Raw genomic sequence first — 25,742 nt, 5'->3', positions numbered from 1 at the left:
AGATTTGAAATTTTTCAAATTTCATTCTCTCCGAGTTTACGATTCTTTGTATCCTGAAAGTTTGCTTAGGAGTATTTCCTACTAAAACAAGGCAGGTTTGACTGATGAAGTGTAACCTTAGTAGACTGGTGGGAGTGGCCTTCAACAGCAACATGCATTTGGACTATTTGGCATCCTTTTGTCTCTGTTTACTCGTCAGGTACAGATTCATTTTTTTGTCTTTCTACTTAATAGGCAGCCAAGTTTTTTTTTTGTTTTTTTTTGAAAGTCCATTTTGCCAGCGGTGAAGTATCCCTTTAATCCAATACAATACATCCCACCCTAGCCCTAAAAATACATTTTAAAAGTGTTAAATTTAAATGTACACATGAATAAATGAATTTATTTCAGTTTTCCCAGACAGACATATATTTATTCTCCATAAAAACGTGGTTCAGCTTCTGTTGCTTTGTTGAGACCTTTTCCATTTCATTCAGATCATTCAGAAGAACACAGAAGCCTTCCTCTTGTTCCCTTAATACTGTAATTCTCTCTCTCTCTCTCTCTCTCTCTCTCTATTTTCTCTGGAGCACAAGCAACCCTGTGTCTTATGATTTATGTATGGATGAAACATTAGCATTTGAAAGGAGATATTAATAAATTGCATTTCTTTGATTTTTCTAGTGGAATTTGAAGCGCGCAGGATAAAGATTGTTCTGCCCATATGCAAGGTATTACAGAGGGCAAGAAAGGAATGGATTTGGGAGTGTTGTTTGGCAGTGATGTGTGTGTGTGGCTTCTGCTAAATGCTTCAGTACGTACATAACTGAGTGTACACAACTGCTGCTGAATCATTTATTTATGAGCATTGTTAGCCTTGCCATCTTCGTTGTTTTGGAGATGAAGAGTTTAAAGCTATAAAATGCTCGTCTTCAAAGTTGATTTGCATAATAATGTTTTCAGTGTTAAAATACTTTCTCTTCTCCCAGTTTAAAGTGCTGAGACAACTGTAAAATAAACCATTGGCAGACTGACTCTCCAAGACCGTTAACTGTGGCTCTTTTCTGCTTTCTGCATTGACTTTTGAGTGTTTGACTTCTGAATCTAAAGTTTGGGGTTTGGGGAAGGGCTGTTTGTCTGACCAGTGGCAGGAGGGTGTTTTGAAAACCTTTTGTCAATTTCACACTTTTCACATTTAAAAAAAAAAAAAGCTGTTCCCTGTTACTGGTGATTCACTTTTTTAATTTTTACTTCATATAACGATTTTTTTGGTTGATCATATATTTTACCATTTCATGTGTTTTAATAGCTAGATCGTGTTGCTATGGACACAGTTGTTCACTCCGGTAATATAATCGTTTTTAAATCAATATTTTGTGTCAAATTATTAATTTATTTGGTAGGTAGCCATGTTATAAGTGGGAAAATGTATAGCGAGGCGGTTGTTACAGAGAATACAAACCTTTCAGGCTGATTCAAGACCCCTCCACTTCGCGTTAGAGTTCACGGGGTTGTATTCGCTACAACAACCGTCTCGCAATACATTATCCCGACCCTTACTTTTATTTATTTGTTTCTATGAGGGCTGACGAGACAAAATAAGGACTGTCAAGTGTGTTAAAACAGTGCGGTACAGCAACCAAACCAGTAGCACTACTATTTTTGCAGCGCCGAAAGTGAACCTTTCACTGATGTAAATAATGACTCAATGACGTGCGCTTGCTAGCCTGTTCCATTTATGTGTTCTCCGAATGCTGAAGAGGAGCCTTGTCTAGCCTCTGAAGGAAATGACTTTGAAAGACCCGTCCTGCCAAGAAAGTATCCTTGACATTGAGAAACATGTTTTGTGTATACATAAAATCTCCTAAATCCCTGACCCATTGGCGTCTTCATCGTCTACGTTAATTTTCTGTCGCTCTATATACGTCATCTGGTATCATTGACCCGATTGGCTATGAGCTTCGTACAGGCGCATTTGATAGCATTTGTAGCACCCAATAATACGGCTCTGGGCATTCATAAACCACGCCTCAAATACGAGAAACTGAACATGTGGTTTCCAGACCACGCCTCATTCTCAATGATACGTGGTCTGCTGTTAGCCTGGCTAGAGATTTTATGAACTCTTTATGAAAGTATCATTCTATGTATTAAAAGAGACAACTCGCGATATACGTCTTGAAAACTCACCATGCAGGGCCCCTAAAATGGATGAGTACCTGATCAGCTGATGGTGTGACTTCTGTCAGTGTTGGCATGTGGGTAAGAACGTTGCACACCAATTGGCTTAAAAGAAACTTCAACTTTCTCTTGAAAGCCGTCACTAAGCTGTGCATTTTATGTACAAAGAGGCCCTTACCTTTCAGTTTAGTGTTTCATCCATTAATGCAGTCACATCAACAGCAAAAGCCAGATCTGCATTTCATCTCACAAAACTCCTGAATTTGTGCTCTCAAGTCCAATACTCTTTTAAGCACCTTGCCCAGGCTGAGCCATCTGACAGTTGTGTGTTCACTTTCATACTCCTCCAAACGTACAACAACCTGTCTATGATTCAGTGCTCTTGTCTTGATGAAGTTAACTATTTTACTTACAACATCAATAACATGGTTGATTTTAGCACTGACTTGCACAACACCTCCTGATGAATAATGCAATGCAAAAATATCAATTTCTGTACTGGGTTTATTTCAGTCGCTTTATCTTGCATCCGCTTCAAAAGACATTTTTCCCTGTTAGTTTTGGACAACCATTGGTTGTAACACCTGTCAGTTTGTCCCATTTTTAGTTTAATGGATTGCATCCATTATCTGTCATTGATATAGATGTTCGATATTTTAGATATTGCTGTTATCCTTACAGGCATCAGATATTCTTGAAATTTGGCACGTTTCTTCAGAATGCACTGTTGTCCATGTGTACCAAGTTTAGCAAAGTTTTAACATTGCATTCAAAAGATATACAGTTAGTTTTTATGCACCAGCACCATACTAACAAACATGTAAGCCTATATCTCCAAAACCATTACATTTAGCACATTTTCAAATATCTTTTTGTTAGGATTATCCCAATATAATCTCAATTTTGTACAAATCGGACAAACAACCTAGGGCAAGTTTGAAAAAAAATTTTTTCCCCCAAAAACCTCAAAGTGGCGTGCAAATGTAATTTGAGGGAATTGAAGAATGTTTCATTTTTTTATCAATTAATCTTTTTGGGCTTGACCCAAGGAATCAGAGGAAAATAATTTTGATTCTATCCATTTAAATGTAGATGTACTTACAGCGCCACTGGGACCAGTCCACCACGTTGAGATCAAGCGTGCCACACAAGCCCTCAAAAGTGAAGCCAAAACGTCTCCATCGCCCGCCAATGGCCGGTCCTAGTACCCTACCTCCCCATGTTATTCAACGAGACACGAGACCAACTAAACAATTCAATTACACTTCACATATCCTTTTTCCAAAGATAGTTTCTGTCATTTATTGTAGTTTCTATCACGTTGATGTAATTTCAAGTGTTCGTTTTTAAAGTAAGTTTGTTTTTAGTTAGTTATGTGATGCTATAAACGGTGCTGTGACATCATGATTGACAGCTGTGATTGACAGGTTCTCTGTGCGAGGTAGTCACTGAAGCACCAGCAGACTTTTTTTTAATAATGTTGATTGTGTGGTTAGTAATTGTATTTACCTTATTTTAACGAGGTTCTGCAATCAGCAGACATCAATGGAGAGGAACGAAGCAGACAGAGGTCACTTAATGAAAGTGCAGGGCGTGTGCTCGCGATTGATTCAACGACAATGAGGGCGCGGCTTTGATTTCGTGGCTTTACTTCCTGCTCACGACTGCGCATGTCTGGTCCCGAAAACGCAAGTGCGCAGACTCAAGTCCCAAGATGTCAGCGTCATATCGGGACATTGGCGGTTTCATTTTCTCTGATGGAAAAGAGCGAAGGGGCGTCGTCCATCTTTTTTTACAGTCTATGCTTGAGATCTCTGAAATTTACGGTCTCACGCTCAGAATAGTTGGCAATCGAGCGTGCAGATTTGCTGGTACATTGGTAGGCAGACTGATCTCATGAAGTAGCGTGTGTATGACACGCCAATTCATATTTCCATTTTTGGCGTGCTATCAAGACGCATAATTGCGTGTTTATGAACGCCGTTGACTTAACGTTATTACTGTATATATAAATATATGACTTACCTCAACCCCGTCCCTAAACCGAACCGTCACTGGGGTTAATAGCATTTATGACTGTTCCCTTACCATCCTAGGAAAAAAAAGATCGCTCCCCAGATGTAGATCTACATTTTGCTTCGTTTCGCGCGGACATTTGACGGCGTGTACAGACACGCGGAATCACTCGGGCGTTAATGGCGCAGACATACACGCGGATACACGCGGATTGCTCAATGCGTAGAGATAACACGCCATTTGACTCGAAAGTGGCGTGTATATTTACGCAAAAGTCATGATTGATGTTGTGGTAGGAAATGTCATTCGTGTCAATTTATTTTCTACACTGAGATGCTTTACTGGCTCAATCACATTAGTTTTTCATGCAATTAGCACTGGATAATATCACTCAAAGAGGAGATCTGTCTCTCCTTCACACAGATTTGCTGACAGAGGCTGTTGTCATGCATGGGTGGCTGCCTCTCTCAGGTTTGGGTGGTCCCATGTTAAGTGTTGTGCCCACTCAGCCATCAAGACATAAATACAGTACTTTTTCATCATCTTCTCCTGCCTCGACTCATTGGTGTGCAGATTATTCCATTTATTTTAAGACTCTCGTCACATATTTTCCATATACGGTCGGTCGGACACACGCGTTTCTCAGCGTGCCCAGTTCTCTGTAGATGGCTAAGGCTCATGTGGCTTGTGTTTAGGTTCACAGCTTGAAATTTTGATGCTGTTTTGTAACTAATGGCACTGCAGTTTTCCAAAGAGGTGATGTGAATGTTAAATGGTTAAACCAACTACTGTAACTGATAATGATTCGTTTTACGAATGAACTGGTTTGTTCTCGTCATTCTTTGTTTGATAAGTGTAGTAGCTCTAGCTGTCCTAAAGCACAAAACATGCATGAATGCATAAAAATGTCAATGTTTGTGGTATTAGGTCTCAGACATTCTAGCTACGCAAACTTGATTTCATGCATCATTGAAATCATGTCATAACGCAGTGCAAGAATGTGCTGTATTCTCAGCATGACCACAAGGGGTGTTTTGCACTGTTATACAGTCCTCTTCTACTGTCGTTTTTATCATTCAGGGGTGCCTTTCCCGAAAGCATCGTTAGCTACCTGTGGTCGCAAGTTCTGTCGTTACCAATAGAGTTCAATGGAAATTGCGACCAACTTGAGACCATAGTTGGCTAACGATGCTTTCGGGAAACGCATCCCAGGTCAGCTATCTGTCAACTTTTTTTATCTGTCAACACCGTTACGCTTTATTGTAAGGTGTCCTTGTTACAGTGTAATGATACTATTAAGTACTGCGTAATACTTACTATAGGGTTAGGATTAGGGTTTGATTTATGGTTATTTGCTTGCAATTATGCATCATTTACTGTTATTACTACTGCAAATATAATGTAACACTTGTAACAAGGACACTGTGCAATAAAGTGCTACCAAACTTTCCTAGACATGTTTATAGTTAGCTAACTGAACAACTTAGTGCTAAAGGTATGAGTCCTAAAGTCCAGTTTTCTTTAGCGATGTGCTTTTTTTTTTTTAATCAATTTTTTGTTGGTGACCTGAACAACTAGTCAGCTAATTGCTCTTAAAGCACACTGATCTCATGAAGTAGCGTGTGTATGACACGCCAATTCGTATTTCCATTTTTGGTGTGCCATCAACACGCATAATTGCTTTTCAGCGTGTTTTTGAATGCCGTTGACTTAACGTTATGACTGTATATATAAATATATGACTTACCTCAACCCCGTCCCTAAACCTAACCGTCACTGGGGTTAATAGCATTTATGAGTCTTCCCCTACTATCCTAGGAAAAAAAATATCGCTCCCCAGATGTAGATCTACATTTTGCTTCGTTTCGCGCGGACATTTGACGGCGTGTACAGACATGCGGAATCACTCGGACGTTAATGGCGTAGACATACACGCGGATAGCTCAAAATGCGTAGAGATAACACGCCACTTGACTCGAAAGTGGCGTGTATGTTTACGCAAAAGTCATGATGTCATGTTGCTTAAAGAATCCCTGTACAGTTTGACTGCTTTTGGGTTCACCTTATGTGAGAGTAAGACACATTCTTGCTTTTTTAAAACGAATAGACAAATTTAACTAACTGAAAGCGTCTTGATGCATATTTTGTATTGTTGGAATATTTTATGACATGCCATTTTAAAAATGCAAAAACCCTACACTCGAAAAAAACACAATGACAATGAGCCTCAGTTGTACCGATCATTTATTTGCCAACAAGTTAAACACTGTGACCCATTCCTAACTGTAAAACAAGTAGGCTTGATAAGCGTTCCCTATCAAGTGTATGTCTGATTTTACATGAGGATAAAGGTAGTGTTTCTGTCACTCAAATAATAGAGCATGCTAGCAATATCAAGGTCATGGGTTCGGTTCCCAAGGAATGCATGAACTGATTGAAATTTGTACCTTGAATGAAAATACAGCTTCGTCCTAAAGCGTCTAGCTTCAAGCATGAAAATGCCAATGTTTACAAGTTCTAAAAAACTCAGTGTTTTGATGTCAGACGTTAAACATGCCGTCTCTGTTCCTTGATAAATTTGACATTCAATACATTCCTCACTATTGAATCAGCAAAACCAGATCTTCTTGGTTACTGCCCGCATAGTTCTTTTGAAAATACTCTCTCTTGTTTTCTGTGCTGCATTATAGAGGTATGTTCTCAGGTCCCTTTCATGATCTCTGTATTTGTCTCCCTGTTGTTTTTTATGGTGAAACTGTTGTTATTCTCTTTGCCTCGTCTCCATGTTTTAAAGCAGACTGTCTGGATGTTCTTGGGCTGCAGTCGACTGCCATCATGCTCTTGACTGAGAAAAAAATTAAATGAAGCTCAACAAAAAGTGAATATCTGTCCATTTTAGGGTCTGTTCACACTTGGCAGGTTTGACTAGATTAAAATGAACTTCACCAACTGCTTCACCAAACAAGCGGACCCAGACCCACCATTTCCAAACTAACTCTGGCGCGGTTTGACTGAAATATGAGTGCAACAAAGAAAAAGGACATCTAAACAAAAACTAGGGATGCAAATTATCGATTAATTCATTAATCATTAGTTGATCAACCTTATCGATCGATTAACGATTAACTGATAAGCGCCTATTTTCCTGAGAATGTAAATTTCTCATGGTATCAATTTAAAATGGGAGATGGGGAAAAAATGGGAGAAACGGGAGTGTTGACAGGTATGAGCTAAGTCAGCTGGATTTTCGAGGTTTGCACGCTGTATAGCTGGTAGTCAATATCGATGCACTCCACTCCGTTTTGACCGCCTCATGTTTGGTTTCTTTTTTGCCACCTCAAGTATGTGTCGGTTCAATTAGCCGACAATTAATTTAATTTAATCGAGTAAATTCTTGTCGACAATTAATCGATAATCGATTAACCGTTTGCATCCCTAAAACAAACGAAAAACAGGATGTGACGTCACAAGATAAAGGACAGAATGCTCAAGCATACTTGGTTATTCTCGAGCTACACTGCCCATTACAGTTCGGTACAGGCATCAGAACTGAAAACATATAGGTCACATGTGTCATCATGACTGAAGGTGATCATGTTCTATTTTCTTTGTTCAGCTGAAATTTGCTCTTTGATTATCATGATTTCATGTTAGGCTTCATCCATCCACACTCTTTCATCATCACTTCATTCATTGATGCCTTAAAATAAAAAAGACTCATAATCACTAATATAGCTTCTCTCTGTCCTACAGTAGTTCCCCTTGGGCACGAGTGTGCTGTTGACAGGTTGAGTTATTAGTTCTTGTTGAGGAAGTCGTTCTACCCTGGGCTACAGTGGTTGGACAGCGACAAATGTCCTGGAAGAGCATGGGGTACAGAAAATGATGCTCACTCAAGTTGTTAAAAGCTTAAGTGATTGCAAAGAGACGTGACAGAACGGTAATGAAGTAAAGGTTGAATGTAACCCTAAGGCCGTGTGTCCACCAAAGCGTTTTTCCATGAGCCTGGCATATGTTTTCAATAGGAGCGCCGTGTTTTTTTAAACGCCATGAGCGTAACGAGGTGCTGAGCATTTTTTTTTTCACACTGAAGCGCCGAGCGCCCAGCGTTTTTTACTGGTCGTCGAGAGTTGAAAAATGTTCAACTTTGGATAAAACGCAGCGCTCATCACGGTCACTTCTTACCCAGCCGTCCAATCACAGTGGAGGAAGGGCGGGGCTAATACCACACCGACCAACTGTCACAACATTCTTTCTGTACAACGACATCAACCAGCAGAGCTAACCGAACAAAATGGGTGAAAATACATTTTTAGTATGAACCAAATTATCTGCGAAATCAGTTACAAGTAAACTATGCTGAGTATATTCTGTATCATAGCAACGTTACGTCTCAACGGAAAAAAACGCTGCCCTGCCAAAACGCTCTCAAGCACCCACAGCACGGCGTCTTCACTGGCAAAAAACACTTTGGTGAACACACGGCCTAAGTGTTAAAATTAGTTGGGTAACTCATCCTGCACAGCTTGTGCTATGGACATTTTTGTTATACTTTAAACTGTGTAGTGGTAGCCTGGCTCCGCCCTTCTACAAACTTCCGCTCAATTTTCATTTTCCTTCAGTAGTACGTCTGGGATTGTGGTGTATTCTTTGGTTTTCTCTGATCAGTTTTTTTACTGGTCCAATCAGCGAACAGAGGGAGTGGCTGAGAATGATGCCGTTTAATGTCGTGCGCTAGTTTGAGTCGTCATACGTCACGACCAATTGTCAGCGATTGGTTATGGCATATCCAGAGTGGTTCTGGGCAGATCCAATAGTTGTAAACTGCAACAAACCCGCCTACAAGGAAGTCAGATAAAGAGAGAGGCCAGACTCTCTCTATTCAAGTGAAATGTAGAGTCTGGTGGGACCAGGCTAGTATAGTGGTCCTTTTTTCTCCTGGTAGGCAATAAAATGTGCTAAAACCCCCAAGGACGATAACTATAACCATAACTATAAAGTTATAATATACTATGAGAATAGAGGAAGTCTACACCACAGCAATAATAATAATGACACTGGCAGTATTATACTTCTAACTAGGAGGTAATTAAACCATATGCGAAATAAAATAGAGACTTTATAGGCTCTGTACATGCAATCTCACGATTATGACACAAGCTAATTGGCCACAAGCTGATTCTCCCTCTAATAAGATTGCTCGCTCAACATTTAAATAATATGTTTCGGTGTTTGCTGTAAGCTGGTCTTGGTCTTGGAACGAACCCCTCTGAACCCCTCCACCTCCCACAGTTCCACCTGCCTAGATCTGCTACAGGATTTATCTATTCAAGCAGCATATCTTACTAGCCTGGCTAACATCAAACCCAAGTCAAACCCAACCACATGTTCATTTTCTCGTATTTGAGGCGTGGTTTACAAATGCCCAGAGCCGTTTATTGAGTGCTAAGAATGTCTATCAAATGTGCCTGTACGTTGCTCACAGCCAATCGTTTCAATTATACCAGATGACATATGTAGAGCGACGAGGAAGAATACTATGGGTCAGAGATTTATGTGTACATGATGGAGTGTATCTAACGGCCATTTCACACCGCATGCGTGAGCGGCGCTTATTTTTTTCGCCGTGCATGTTAAGCAATAGGGCTGGGTATTGAGACAAATTTCACAATTCGATTCGATTTCGATTCAATATCGATTATTTTGGATATCAGTTACAATTAAAGGCAATTTTTCTCAAGGGAATCAAATCTCTTAACTAATGCTGTAAACTATGGGAGTCTAGTTGTAGCCTACTAGGCTTCATTAGCCTAATATGAAGGTAATAATGAACTGTTTTGTAGCTACAAACACTTAAATTACACTTTTATTTATTTTTATAATAAGAAGATTATATGAAATATAAACATTTAAATGGTGGCTGTCATAAAAAACTTGCCATATTTATTCAAATATGCATTAAATATTGAACACTAACGAGTGTGGACTAACGAGTTTATGTGGATTTTCTGAGGTAAATATGACGATGACATTGATTACAAGCTGTTTCACTGACGTCTTTCCACGGTTGAAACGCTGATTGAGCGAATCAATGTGACATGATACGGATTTTCATAAGTTGTACTCTATCTTTTAACACACTTTCAGATGCTCATTTATGTTTATTTCGCGCGGTAACTGGTATTATTAACCCGGAAGTGAGATCAGCGCTGCTGCTTCTCCTGAGCTGCGCCAGAGCGATCTCACGCCACAGCGCCAAAACGGTAAAAAACGCTATTTATGTTTTTGAATTTCTAAAGAAAATGGACGTAATTTGAAAATTGAGACTTTGTTTCATATCAATAGTAACAAAGGACAAAGATTATTGCAATTTGTTGGATGCACGCAGCCGCGATACAATGATCCATTCATTCAAATGAAACAGGATGACTAATCGATTTTTGAGATTTAAGAATCGATATCGGTTTGTAAAAATGAGAATCGATTAATATCGAGAAATCGATATTTATTACCCAGCCCTATTAAGCAATGAGTGCATTCGCACCGGGAGCAGGAGCAGCGCATGAACGTCAAGCAGGAGCAGCGTGTGAGCATTAACGCACCCCAAATTTGAAACCCTCTGGCCTAGAATGCTATATAAATGCAATGCACAAGTGGAAGGGCTCATAGTTCACAGAACAGCTCCTCGCAGCTTCCATTCGCTCTCTCACAAGCACACATGCTGCATCTGTCTTTTTTTCTTGAGTTCCTTGTAGTCTGTATCTTGAGAAGGCAGCAGTAATTTCCTGCATCTGAACCTGTTAAGGGTTCTCAGCCCTTGGAACCAAACCACCGAAGCTGCGAGTTTTATCATGGCCACCACATTGCTGTCTAATGAAATGATGGATGAGGCCTAGTTTCTCTCTCTTCCTCTTTCAATCTGCCTCAGCACAGGAATGAGAGAGAGAGAGAAAGAGAGATTGCGCACAGCGCAGAGCAGAAGCATGGCGGTCCCAGCAGAGAGAACCCACATATTAAACTGACACAGGGGCCAGCGGATCAGCTGTCAGGCTGAGAGATATGCAACACCCCGGCTCCATGCATTTATACAGAGAGCAGAGCAGCATAAGGGGAGAAAGAAGCCATCAGATCGAAGCCAGTCACTCAGTACACACGACCCATGGTTTTTCTCACTGCAGATTTACAGGGTCATAGTTAAGATATTTCCTTCTTTCTCTGCACAGTTCTGCTCATACATTTACATATGCTTCTAAAGTGATATCATAATTTTTTTTTCTGTTTTTATACTAGTTAAAAATATAATACATGACAAATATAAGACAAAATCAAATTCCTCAAGGCATATGTAAACGTATGAGCAGAACTGCATGGCTCTCATGTTCCAAAGCCTCTGGCTAATGGAAATATGCTTCCTTATAGGTCGTAATGATAAGGTAGAGATATATAAGGGCTGTGTTTGTGGAACAAGGCTCTGGAGAGGAGTTACTCCCTATCAGATCAGCCCCAGAGAGGATGGGGAAGCAAATTAGTGTCATTCTCATTTATTCACATTTTTTTCTTTTTAGCCTTGTTTACAACTGTATTAACATCCACCTTGGGTGATTCATTCAACAGAGCTCAGCTAAGAGAGGTCACTGTTCTCCACTTGTGAGAAAATAAAGTGCCACATTAAAATATATATGCATTTTTTTTTAAAGAAGACTCTTCTGTTCACCAAATTTTTGTGCAAATTAAATAGTGAAAATATCTCAATGCATTTGGAGTATTTACTCTTAAGCCCCTTTCACACAGCGCGTTGATCCCGGGAAATTGCTAGGAAATTGCCAGAACGCCTTCTGTGTGAACGCAAACACGACCCGGGATTGATACCGGGACTGATGCCGGGTTGGGGACCTAGTAACATTGCCGGAATCAGTGCTGGAATGCGCGCTGTGTGAACAAAAGCCAGGATAAATGCCGTAAGGCAGCGTTTCCCAACCCTGTTCCTGGCGGCACACCAACACTGCGTGTTTTCTTTGTCTCCCTAATCAAACACACCCGATTCAACCCATCAGCTCATTAACCCACCTGATTATGAGCTGATGGGTTGAGTCAGGTGTGTTTGATAAGGGAGACAAAGAAAACACGCAGTGTTGGTGTGCCGCCAGGAACAGGGTTGGGAAACACTGCCGTAAGGGGTGTGTCAAAGTGATGACACTCGTGCCATCGTGCGACTCTGTTGCTCTTAAAAGAAAGTTTGTGTTCGTAATCAACAAAAAAAAGACGAACAAATGTCTGCAAACTGGAACAAAGCAGAGGCCAGGAGCTCCTCACTATCCGCGCTGAAGCTGAGCTCGTTCACCAGCTTTGTGGAACGGTATGCGTGTACATGTTTTCGACGCGTACGTTACACGTCTCATCCTGACGTCATGTATCTTTCCGGGTTGTGTGTGAACGCACTCACAGATCCCGACAAATCACTAGCCATGTTTCCATCGACACGTTTTTATCCGAATTAAGTGATATCGAATGAAAAATGCCTTATGGAAACAGTAAAATTCGATGAAATTCCATGAAAATTGACTCAAATGAAATGTGTTCGGTCTCATCGGATTTTATCTTGATCGATATACGGCTAATGCGATAAAAGCTGATGGAAACGTTATTTGCCGAATAAATAATGAATTGCGATTAAGTTTTAGGCCCTTTTATGGTTGCAACACGCCAGAAGACGAGTTCATTTCCGGCCAGTCTGTTTGCGCACACATGGCGGATGTCAACAAAGACAGATGTAAGTGGACAAAGCAAAAAAAAAAAAATGCTTCAACCAAAGGGTTTCCGTGAACCACGATCTCCCAGAACTGATGGAGCGCTGTCGTTCCCACACCACAGTCACCTCCGCTGTCGTCAGGCATCGGCATCATCATAGCAATGTTTATAGCGTCGTTGTTTTCTTGGGTTAGTTTTGCTTGTTTTTACGTGACTTGGTTGAGTTCTAATGTAGAATGGGGTCTGTTATTTCTTGTTAACAGACTGCGTCGCTGCTAACTAACACACCGTTGCCATGGACACAGTTCAGAGACGGAACACAGACTATTTTCTCTTTAGCAGAAGCAGTACTCGTTGTTAAATCAATAAAATCGTTTTTAAGTCAATATTTTGTGTCAAATTATTGATTTATTTATTTATTTGGTTGATTTATATGTAATAAGCAGGATAATATATAGCGAGGCGGTTGTTATAGCGAACACAACCCCTTCAACAACCGCCTCGCATACATTATGCCATACATATGTCGCTATCAGCTGGCACATAAGCATTATTAGGCTTCAACTTGTGAAATATTGATCATTTGTTGGTAGATGGTGTGATCCGTTTTGTCTAACAAAACTTTATTTGCAAAAGTTTGCTTGAATGTTGTTCGATTCAGTGCGAAAATGAATGGAAACACCTTAAAATGTCTCAAATCAATTCGATATACCAATTTGATCGCAAAACAGCATGTGACGTCATTACGTACAGGTTTTTATTCGCTTTAAAGCCGTTGGATGGAAACACACTTTCACCAGCTTTATTCGCATGTGTTTTTTTACCGAACTTCAGATAATTCGATTGACAAGTGGATGGAAACATGGCTACTGGCAGTGTGAATGAATCGAAATCAAACAATCCTGGGACAAATGCCGAGTCACATTATCTGTGTATTTTCCGGAATGTCTGTGTGAAAGGGGCTTTACATAAACCCTGTCCGCCAAGTGGTTATTACAAGGTGTAAACTGCCTTTTTTAGTAGTCTTATGAGAATGATTTTTGTTGTGAAATGTAGAGCAGTATTGAGCTGACTTGAATTTCACTTACACAAGTGTGACAACTCTTAATATGTCAATAATGAGAATCAGGACCTTTGACCAGCTTTATCAGGTCAAACGGTTTTGACCGTGAGCGGCCTTCTCACTGACCTCACCATCTCAAGGCATTGTTCCCTCAGGAACTTGAATGCAATAAAGACTAACCGAATGAATGACATTGTGAGTTCAGCTTTTGATGGGATTTAATCTGGCTATGGTTTATTCACTGATAATACACACGGCACATATTAAAATGGTTTTGGACTCCTTTGGGAACAGCAGAGAGAGGATTGTGGATGAGAGAGAGTTCAGTGTCCGCATCTGTGGCAGAGATATGGCGACTGTTTGGATTGGATGGCATTCTGGCATGGCAGATAACAGTAAATAATAGAGACTTTTACCACAATAGAGTTGAGAAACTGTGATCAGAGTCCTGGTTGGCGCTTTTTGAGTACAAAAGCATTGGCAGTTCAATCTTACACACAGAAACTTAAAGTCGGCATTCACTTTTGCGATGTACAGTACTTAGCATAAGTGAACATCTTTTGGAAATTGATCTCAATGTCTCCGTTGGAAAAATCAAACCTTTAAGCACACCAATTTTGTTTGTGAGTGAATAATGTAGCGTTAATAAATAAATGTTCTTCCTTAGAATACGGGGGGCATAAGTCAGGACACCCCAATGTTAAAATCCCATAGAGGCAGGCAGATTTTTATTTTTAAAGGGCAGTTATTTCATGGATCCAGGATATTATGCATCCTGATAAACTTCCCTTGGCCTTTGCAATTAAAATAGCCCCACCTCATCACATACCCTTCACCATTACATAAAGATTGCCATGGTTTTATTTAATAGCTGGTTTGATTTGCATTAAGAGATAATCTTATGGAAAGTACCCCATGTCAATCTCTAGGTAAGGTGAAGGGTATGTGATGATGTGGGGCGATTTTTAGATGTGAAAAAGGGATTTTTATTCCTCTTTTAAGTCAACTTTAGCTTGGGTGTGTTCACTTATACTAAGTGTAGGAGCCTAATTTTGCTTTTGTTCAGTGACAATTATTTCATATTATGTGTTGTATTTCAGTATTTTAATATTTGTGTTTTGATTGTAACTTTCTTTCTTTGTGTGTACTAATTAGACAAATATTCTTTATATTTACCTTGAAATTTGGTATGTGTAAAAATTGTACTCTGGCCCTTTAAGAATTGTGACTGTAAGTGAGGCGGTTGTGCGTTCTGTATTGGAAATAGAGTGGAGTCGCACAGTTTTCTTTACCGCATCCGTGATATATTTAGGATTTAAGATTATATTTGGTTTCTTTTCTTTGTTTTATTTACTAACGAGTTGGATTAAAGGAAGAATTTACATTAAGAAAATGGTGCATGTGAATTATTTTTGTTTTAATTGGACACGGAGCGAGTTGACTGGAATTCTTGCGATGCGCACTCACACTAAGCACTGTCCATATCCAATTGAAATGGCTTCTCGAATAAGAAAAAATGTAGGACAGGACTTTATTTTTTTATCAGGAATTAGAGATGCACGATTAATCGTTAAAAGATTGCAATTTCGAACACCCATGCAACCTATTTTTAAATGACATTGATTCGTCTATGTCTATGTATTACAGTTATTAATATCACGTGCTGGGATTAATACTTTATAGTTTGGAAATAAACACTGATTTACTACAGTAGTGATCAAAATAGAGCAAATCCCCTTTTGAAGTAACTTGACACTTCAAATAAAGATTGTATCAATTACATAGTTGAAATCTGTAATACGCAATACGCCCCCAATGGACATCGTACTACACAGTGAAAAGCGTTGGATGTGGGTACAGTGGGTAGAACAAAAATGGCGGAGAGATTAGAAAGGTTGATTCTGTCAGTTCTGTGTGATCTCTCTGATGAGGGTTATAGAGATATTAATAGTCTATAATATGTCTGCCTACAATTTAATTGTATTAACTGCCCTAACAACTTTAGAAAGTCATAAAAATAAAAAAAATGACTAAAAACTTATTGTTATAAAATCTTTATTTATTTTATTGAAAGGTAAGAATACATGTTTGTTTATCAGTACCATAGCAACACTCAACTTCCGCTGGAATTGTCGGATAGAAACCGTCCGTAGCTTTTCTCAAGAGTTAAATTTTTTAAACGCAACCAGATGACCGACGAACACAATTTTCTTCGCACCGCACTCGGTCGGACCCGTTTCGGGGCTGTATCGGAGTTGATTTCAACTGCCAGTACGAAGGCGGCGTGAATGCGGCGTTATACCGTGGCGACAAGTGACCATTAAAAAATGTTTTTGTCATTGACTCATCCAGTCAAGAGATTTGTTCGAAAATGCTGATTCATGCAGTACTGAAAGTCCAGTAGTGAACTCTTTATGAGTGAGTCACTGAACTATTCATTTAAACCGATTTTAAAAAAAATAATTAAAATATTTTTTTTAAATTGACTGCAACTATTAAAATTTTGTCAGAACCTCTAGCAAATTACATATTGTTTTGTTTAGTTGTCTATTCAGAATCGTGGGAGAATCATGATCATCTCTATTTTAAAGGAATAAATTCTGTCATCATTTACTCACCCTCAAGTTGCTTCAAACTTATGGAAGTGAATGGGGTACATCCACTGTTTGGTTACCGACATTCTTCGAAGTAGCTTCTTTTGTGTTCAGCAGAAGAAAGAAGTTCATACAGGTTTGAACCAAATTGAGGGAGAGTAAATGATGACAGAATTTTAATTTTTTAAGCAGAAAATGTTTGGATGGTTGTGTTTTGCTATGGCCGATCGAGCCCGTCCTCATCCTTTGGCGTCATAGGTGACGCCATATGACATTTCGTCGAAATATTACGCACATGGCACCGTTTAGCGTCAATATAACACGTAGAACCCAAGGGGATATGCAGGTGACTGGCATCCTTTAGTGTCAATATGAGATGCAGACCCTACCCCAGACCTAAACCTACCCATAACAGTGCGTGTTATATTGGCGCTAAAGGGTGCCATTTGCGTAGTATTTCGACGAAATGTCATATGGCGTCACCTATATGACGCCAAAGGATGAGAATGTGTTGGGTCGATCTCATTTGAGGGACAGGTTGTTGCCAAAAAACACATTATCAGAGAAGAGTAGAGATGTTGTTTCAAACTTTTACAAGCTCCAACACACTTGCTCCTTATATTCGAATTAAATTGCAATTCTGAATCATTTCCAGTTAATTTCTGAATAGTGCACAACCCTGTAACCTTTCTATGAGGTGTCATTCATGTCCAGTCCTCACCTCAAACTTTATGTGAGAAACCAGAACAGTCATAAACTAGTTTAAATTCAGACATTTTTGATCAGAGCTTGTCTGTCTGGGTCCTTCGCGGCTCAAGGCTAATCACAGTCGTGCCTGTCTTGATTTACAGTCTACCAGGCAGACCAGTCTGAAAGCAATTTGGCTTTCGCGATATACAGAAGCTTCAATATTTTTCACAGGAGCTAAATTCATTGGGTCTGGGATTTTAGATTTGTCTTTCTTGGCTTTAGGCAAATGTTATAGAGTAATGTTTGTTGCCAAGACTCCAATACATTGGAACAAACAGCTGCTCGGACAGTAAAGTGTGCTGTGATGGATTGAGTTGCCAGTCTGGGATTGGATTAAGGGAGATTAACAATGTTAGCAGTGCATGGACTAAGAGGGAATTGTGAGTGATGTGATGCATTCATAATGAAACAACATTCACAATCCATTGTTCTTCCATAGAAAAAGGATATTCAGTGAGAAACAAAAATTGAGGAGATCTTTTCCGTACAGTGGCAGTTAATGGTAGGCAGACCAGAGATTCAAATACTCCAAAAAAAGTATTATAAAAATAGTTATTATGACTTTTGGTATTGAAAACTAATTCAAAACATGTATTTTATTGTTCCACAAAAGTCATTGACCTTTACATTTTAAAGCTGGTCTTTCATATTCTGGTGAGAAATCAGCTTTACAAATGAACCAGGGATCAATACTAAAGTGACAAAAATGTCTAAAAATAACTTTTTATGTAAATTTAAATAACTTTGTTAAACTATTTCCCTGTAATTTACATATCCTTGTGCTTGTTTAACTAATCAGGGGTGCGTTTCCAGAAAGCATCGTTAGCCAACTATGGTCGCAATTTCCATTGAACTCTATTGGTATTGACAGAACTTGTGACCATAGTTGCTAACTATGCTTTCGGGAAACGCACCCCAGGCTAACAAATATTTGACCTATTATTTGGTAGAATTTGTTATTTATTTAGAAGCCATTATTCAAGCCTTTCTGAATAAAGTATTTGGCTTTGGCCACATCCCAATTTGACGCAAAATAATTCATAGAACTATTTTAAACGGAATTTTGCTTGTCTTTTATATCATTTAAAATATTGTACACTCTTAGAAGAAAAGGTTCTATATAGAACCTTAAAAGGTTCTATCAGTGCTACGTATTTGGAACTCCAAAATGGTTCTATATAGAACCATTTTTTTTGGTAAAAGGTTCTATACACTATATAGTTCTATACTGTAGAACCCTGGGGTTCCATACTTGGCTAATAGAACCTTTTACCAAAAAAAATGGTTCTATATTGAACCATTTTGGAGTTCCATATATGAAGTGGGGATGGAACCATTTCTGGTTCTAAATAGAACCATTTCTTCTAAGAGTGTATGGTATATAATAAATTCCTTTATTTGCACTGCATGGGAATATGGTGTTCCCTGATGACTGTGGCCTTTTTTAGCAGGATAATGTTCCCAGCTACACTGCACACATTGTTCAGGACAAGTTGAGGTGTTGCCTTGGCCTCCAAATTCCCTGGACAAAAGAAAGAACCAATTCTGAACTGCCCGAGTCATCAGTAATTTCAGTCTTACTGCCTATTTAGGTTTCTAACAAATTTGCATAATGCCAGTCTATGGTCTACCCCAGACAGCAACATAGTGTCGGGCCAGATCCAGCCCACATCTGGTACATGTTGAATCCACATGTACCAGATGTGGCCCAGATCTGAACATTGTTGGCTGCCCGCAAACAATGTCTACTTTGATGCTCAAACACTGTAGTTGTACAGTAGCTGTCGACATGTCGAGAAGACCAAATCCAAAACCAAATCCACTTTACAGGCATTTCCAACGGATGAGGACTCGAGCTGGAATTGATACAGTAAAACAGACACCATCTCTACTCTTTGTATCACTGTGTATACAAGTGATGAGGAAGAGCTGAAATTCAGATATGGTAATGGCCGTTTAGTTTCTGATCAGAACAGACTGAGCCATATGACCATCAAACCGTTTCAGACACAGCGAGAAAAGACATGTGATGCAATATATGTTTTGAGAAAATGTAAGGGTTTTTGGCCTTGGGTGCATGTAAACCTATTGTAAGAGACCTTTAAAACAAAATTAGGAACCTTAAAATAGCATAATATGGATATTTTAAAGGATGTCTTGGACTTCACACATTACTTCTGATTGTGTTCTGTGGGATCTGGCACCATGTCATGATGCATCAGAGCTGTTTTGGCAGCATGAGGTGGTTTTAATGTTGTGAATGATCAGTCCAAATGCATTTGGGTAGCAAACCGATCAATCAAGAGTGTAACAGGCACATTGTGTTCTCGGCCTGTCTAGTTAGGTCTATGTTGCTGTGTTAGATTACATTTGGATGCTCTGTGAATTTTAGTTTTTACAATTCAATTAATTGATTCAATTATAAATGGACAAGCCATTGAATTTAGGTTCGTAAAAATAAAATAAAAACGCTCGTAAAGGTAAAAAAGGCCCCGGAAAATCAATTACAGTGAATCAAATATTGCCCGTTAATAAAAAAAGTTAATTTCTGACCGTAAGACATGTGCATTTTTCGTGTCATGGCTCACAGTGTTGAACAGTATCTGCTCATGATTGATTTTTCCTGCCATTGTGACATTCAAGATCCTGTTAGCCGTGCAGCCTGCCTGTTTGCAGGGAAGATGAGTTCTGACTTATTAAAAATAGATTGTGAGGCATGGAGAAAAAAGGGAAGGAGGGACGAGAGAGAAAATGAAAACGGACGGACAGAACTGAATAGTCAGAGTGAAAGTTAAGGCTAAAAATGGAACAAAGTAATGACGAATCAAATCTGAGCAAAATAGGTAGGAGCTGAAATGATGAGGGCGAAAAGAGCAGGCGCTTTCTTCCTCTAGGTGGAGGACTGAACGCTGAGTCAGAGCTTTCACCTCACATGATGTCCATTACTTAAACAGCCTGTCCGCTTCAGCAGCTCCACTGGAGACCCTCTGGGTAGTTTATGTATTGATTTAACCGTGAGCCCAGGACCATTTTTTCAGCGTAAATGATTGTTCACTTGGCTTGATGCGTAGGGTACATGCTCTGCTGTGGGCTTGTTTCCATCAGCGGGTCTTGCGCAAGCCATTTGTAACATGCACGAGCAGATGGATCGCTGACTGCACAACAGCCTGCAGAGCAGATGTGTTAAATCTTTTCAAATAAAGAGCTGAGCTGTTGATGTTGGGTCAAAAACCTTTATGAAGCCAGCTTCTCATAAATGTTTGTTTTCACACAAACAATACACCAAGTTCTCATTTCCCCCCACCCTGGGGACACTTTAAAAGAGCCATATCATGGAAAACTGGATTTTCTTGGTCATTTGAAATAAGAGTTTATACTCTGTGGACGCACAGTCAAAACTCAAAGGTCCGTTCACAGAAACTGAGCTGGGTGAACTGACCGTTCAAAATGGTCATCGTAACATCAATGGCATGTGATGTTACAATGCAACACTTGTTGGCCCATCAGTGGTGAAGGAGGAATTAGAGAAGATCATTTTTCAGTCAGCAGTCATTTTTATAACTGTACGTTCACACTGCCGCCGACTTGAGCGTCAAAGAAGTGTGATTCACTCGTAATTCTGAATTTATATCACGCAATTCTGACTTTATATCTCGCAATTCTGAGAAATAAAGTCGCAATTGCTTTATAAGGTCAGAATTGCGTGATATAACGTTACAATTGCATGTTATAAAATCAGAATTGCGAGATTTAAAGTCAGAATTGCGTGCTATAAAGTCGCAATTGTGTGTTATAAAGTCAGAATTGCGAGATATAGTCAGAATTGATTTATATAAAGTCGCAATTGCGTGTTATAAAGTCAGAAATGCATGATATAAAGTCGAAATTGAGTGTTGTAAAGTCATAATTGTGAGATATCTTTTTTTCCCTTAGAATTGGCCTGATAACTCACAATTGCGAGTTTATATCTCGCAATTTTGAGAAAAGATGTCAGAATTTCGAGATATAAACAATTATGTGTTATAAAGTTAGAATTGCGATTTGTAAACTCGAAATTGTGAGAAAAAAAGTCAGAATTGTGAGAGAGAAAGTCTCAATTCTGTCTTTTTTTCTTGCAATTGCGACTTTATTTCTCATAATTGCGACTTTATATCTCGCAGTTGCGACTTTAATTCTCAGAATTGCGACTTTATATCTCACAATTGTGACTATTTCTCACAATTCTGACTTCCTATCTTGCAATTGTGAGATAAAAAGTCGCAATTATTATTATTTTTTTTTTAATTCAGTGGCGGAAACAAGCTTCCGTAGTAATCACACCCCTGTAAAAAAGTTAAACTATTTTTAAGAACTGTAAGTTTTGTTTCAGTTGCAGACAAACTATCGGAAATTCATGGGTAAAAAATTGATGCAGCCCATTTTTGGTTTCAGTGCACGCCACTATCATGCACAGTAAAAATAAGTAATACTGTTGGTCTTATACACAACTTTCATCATGCTCATCCAATGATCTTTTTATCCTATAACAAGCTCAGCCTATTATTTGCGCTTTTCGTTCGACTGTCAGAGTGAATTTCCGTCTCATAGCCCATGTGGCCACATCTCGAATGGAACTGAGCCTTTTTAATTAACGGTTGCTCACATTTTCACAAATGAATTTGTTATTTGTGTATTGTTGCATCACTTTAACAAACGGCTGACTGCATAGAGCTTAGCACTGGTCAGGGTGCAGGAGATGCATTTTTAAGTGAGTGAGTCCTTTTGAGGGAGTACATTATTTTGCAATCAGGCTGATGCAACCTCTGCTTCTGGGTTTGTAATTCACTCATCATTTGAAAACGGCTGCAGACAAACCTAAAGTTATTTGTCTTCAAGCTTTCAAAACCAATTTCCCTTTTTATTTTAGGCATGTTTTATGAAGTATATTAAGTTTTACAGTTTTTCTAAGGCCACATGAAGTTATTTCCATTATTTGTGCAAGACACAAGTTTTTTTTTTGTTTTGGTGTTTGAGGCTGAAGACAATTATATGGTGTTAGTGGTTAGTTAGAAATTGAATATTGAGATGACGAGATCCATCCCGGCCTGTATAGTGAGAACTTCAGTTACTGTAGTATTTTCAGGCAACATAGGCTGAAGCGCTCATGCATAAATGCAGGAGAAAGTGCACAAAGTGGCTTTATGGAGAGCGGGTAGGGTGTACTTGAGGACAATTTCCACACTCTTTTATCTTTACAGCTCTTTTAGATTAGTGCCAAATACCCTCCCTTGCTAACAAACATGTTCTAAGAATGTTTTGCTGATGCTCCCATTAAAGGGTTAGTTCACCCAAAAATGAAAATTCTGTCAGTAAGTACTCACCCTCATGTTGTTCCAACCCAGTAAGACTTTCGTTCATCTTCGAAACACAAATTATGATAGTTTTTAATTAAATCTGAGAGTGGTCTCACTCATCCATATGCTTCTGTTATTGAAACTGGCCGGCCCAGAAAGTAAATAAAAACATTGTTAAACTAGTCCAAGTGACTACAGTGGCTCAATCACAAGTTTATCAAGCGACTAAAATACTTTTGTGCGCAAAAAAACAAAAATAACGACTTAATTCAACTATTCGTTTTCTTCGATGTGGGCCTCGGAGAGAGTTCACGTAGTGTAACAGCGCATCGCTATACGTCAGAACCAAGCAGCAACCTCACTCTCTCTCTTGAAGCAGTGTTAATTTCGTTGACGAAAATAATGGCGAAAATTTATCGTCAACAACATTTTTTCATAGACGAAAACGAGACGATAACTAAATAAAAACTAATTTTGAATGACAAAAACTATGACGAAAATCTATTGACATTTTCGTCAACGAATAAAACCTAGACAAAAATGTTAGATTGTGATGATTTGGGAAGCGATCCAGTCAGAACGGATGTCCTGCGCGTGTGGTGGTAGATGCGCACATTTGTACTGTAATGTGTTGATCTACCCCGCGGTCTCATAAAACGTTAAAAAATGTGAACGTCTGGGAGAATGAGTAGAGCATACATAATATAGATATGAATAAGAGTGACGATGCAAAAAAGAGCTTTATTCGGTACGGTTCTCCGTGCGCACACACCCTGATTTTACTTCAGAAACGCTCTTCAGAAACCTACGGGTGACGTCTATATTTTTTTACAGTCTATGGTCAGAACGTAGGCTCACTATTGGCCAGCATTACACTCATAACCAGCGTTGGACAATAGTGAGCCTACTTTTACAAACATTATGGTAAAATTACTTTTTAATTTTCTCAGAAACAAATAACATTTAAAAAATGTTAAAGAAACTAAAATGTTTCAGAAAAAAAATGAGCAATGTTTTATAATGTTTTATGAACAATGTTTTATAATGTTTTTGTGCTAACATTTTGAGAACATTATTAACATAACTAGAGGAACTTTTGTCCATAATTTTGTTCATAACTTTGGGAGAACCTTGCAAGAACATTATTCAAAGTTCTGAGAATGGCCTGATATACACAGCCATATCGCACTTTTACTCGTATGAAATTGCTTATTATAAGAACATTGGATAACGTTCTGGCAAGGTTTTCTTAAGACTAAGACTTTTGCATATTATTATATAGTGTATATATATACATACACAATTTCTATAATGATTTTATATATATATATATATATATATATATATATATATATATATATATATATATATATATATATTTAAACCACTTTAATTATTGATTGCTCTCAGGATGTAAAGAGACTTTCAACCAGTATAACAAAAAATGTTTATGAAAAACATTCCCCACCCTAACTTTAATTTATCCCTAAAATCTACTTGGTTAAATCACATTAAATTCGTCATGAAACTGAAGTTTGGATAGCCCTTTCTTCCCTATTGTGACGTATATCTTAGTGAAACGGCTTCTCCTTCAATAAAAGGTTGGAACTTGGGACTAGATTTTGTCCATCAGGAATTGATTAAATGGTTGGGTGGTTGTGGTTTGCAATTGGTCGATCACATGTGAGTGACAGGTTGTCCCGTCCTCGCACCAGTAAACACATCATGAGAGAAGAGGGAGGCGAAGTTATTTTGATTAAAGATAACGAGGGTACATGTATTTAAAAAAAGATGTGCATGGATAATTTTTGTATAATACATTCTGCAATATTCCATAAAAAACAAGAATTGTCTATTTTGATTTTAATCCTCAGACTATTGTTTAAGGATAAGAAGCGTTTCCCTTTTTCACTATCAGCCCTATCAGAAAAAGCATTAATAACCTTGCATCATTATAGAGCATTTGCAAGTGCTAATTCTCACACAGTGATGTGTTGTCTGTTTACTCTCACGGATGGATCTCATATTTATTTGTATTTTTGTTCATTCATAGTTCTCTGCCATCTCTGGCAATATATTTGGTCCAGCAGAGAAAATGAGAAAGTGGACGTGTTTATTTGTGTATCTCTATTTCAGCCAGTGCTTCTGTCTGGATTTCTGCTTGAAGGCCTATATTCTTTGTTTTTAACGAGATGAAAAGGTGAAAACCCTTTTTCTCAGCTGTGCCATACCATCATTAGTACACCTAGAAAATGCCTCCACATCCTCAAACCCTCTCATTTACGCTCAGACCATCTACCATTTTGATGTATTATTTACGGCCTTGCCGATGGGGAAAGAAGACTGCAAAAGAGGAGGACTGAAAAGAAAGAGACTGAAAGTGGTGAAAGTGTAATAAGTAGGGGGTTGTGTTTTATCTTTTCTCTTCTGTTTTTGCCCCACGCTCTGCGCAAACTCCCATGAGACATTAACGTCCATTGAGCAGACATCGCTTTTGTGTCCGGTGAGCTGAAATTGTGGACTAATGGGGTAGTTACTCAGGGGCTTTGTGTCTTCATTAGAAAACACCAGATCCAGGCCCTGCGCAGCATTCTTTGACTTGGTCTCATTAATCGATAGTTAGTTAGTTTGTCACTCATTGTAGCATCTGTTTTACAATACACTCTGAGCTAAAGGCAACAAGCACAGATGTATTCAATTAAAGTTCCAAGAGGTCAGGTCTCTATGTTTCCTTGTCCGGAGTGGACGACCCTTTTCAGGGTCGCTTACCTCTCCTCTTGCCGGGGGGTTTGGGCGAGGCCTGAGCGGGCTGGGCATCCTTCTTGCAGCCGGCACCCTATCGCTTAGCTGGTTGCTACTTGGGCTGAGCAGGGGCGTAGGAGGCGGCAGGAGGGCGCCCTTCGGAGGCGCGACTGTCGGGGGCGGGGGAGTCATAGCCCGCTTCCGAGGCATGATGTGCTTTACAACACGAGCGCAGCACAGGCCGCTCCAAGAAACCAATCATTGAGCCTGGAAGGTTCGGGACGCGGTGGAGGGTTACACACGAGCCCGACCTTCTCGGCCGCCCGAGCGTCATAG

At 39.1% G+C, this 25,742-nt stretch overlaps 1 protein-coding gene and 1 pseudogene across 1 annotated transcript in view; one reads left to right on the top strand and one right to left on the bottom strand.

Moving 5' to 3' along the window:
• The window catches only part of lhfpl7 (LHFPL tetraspan subfamily member 7), a 157,015-nt gene that overhangs the window by 3,779 nt on the left and 127,494 nt on the right, over positions 1 to 25,742 (top strand). The gene's annotated exons all lie outside the window — the stretch shown is intronic.
• Positions 1,556 to 25,598, bottom strand: LOC148981605 (general transcription factor II-I repeat domain-containing protein 2A-like; annotated as a pseudogene).

The sequence above is a fragment of the Pimephales promelas genome, chromosome 4, assembly GCF_988280905.1.
Source record: "Pimephales promelas chromosome 4, fPimPro1.hap1.1, whole genome shotgun sequence".
Lineage (NCBI taxonomy): Eukaryota > Metazoa > Chordata > Actinopteri > Cypriniformes > Leuciscidae > Pimephales > Pimephales promelas.
This window is presented reverse-complemented; position numbering and strand designations above follow the sequence as displayed.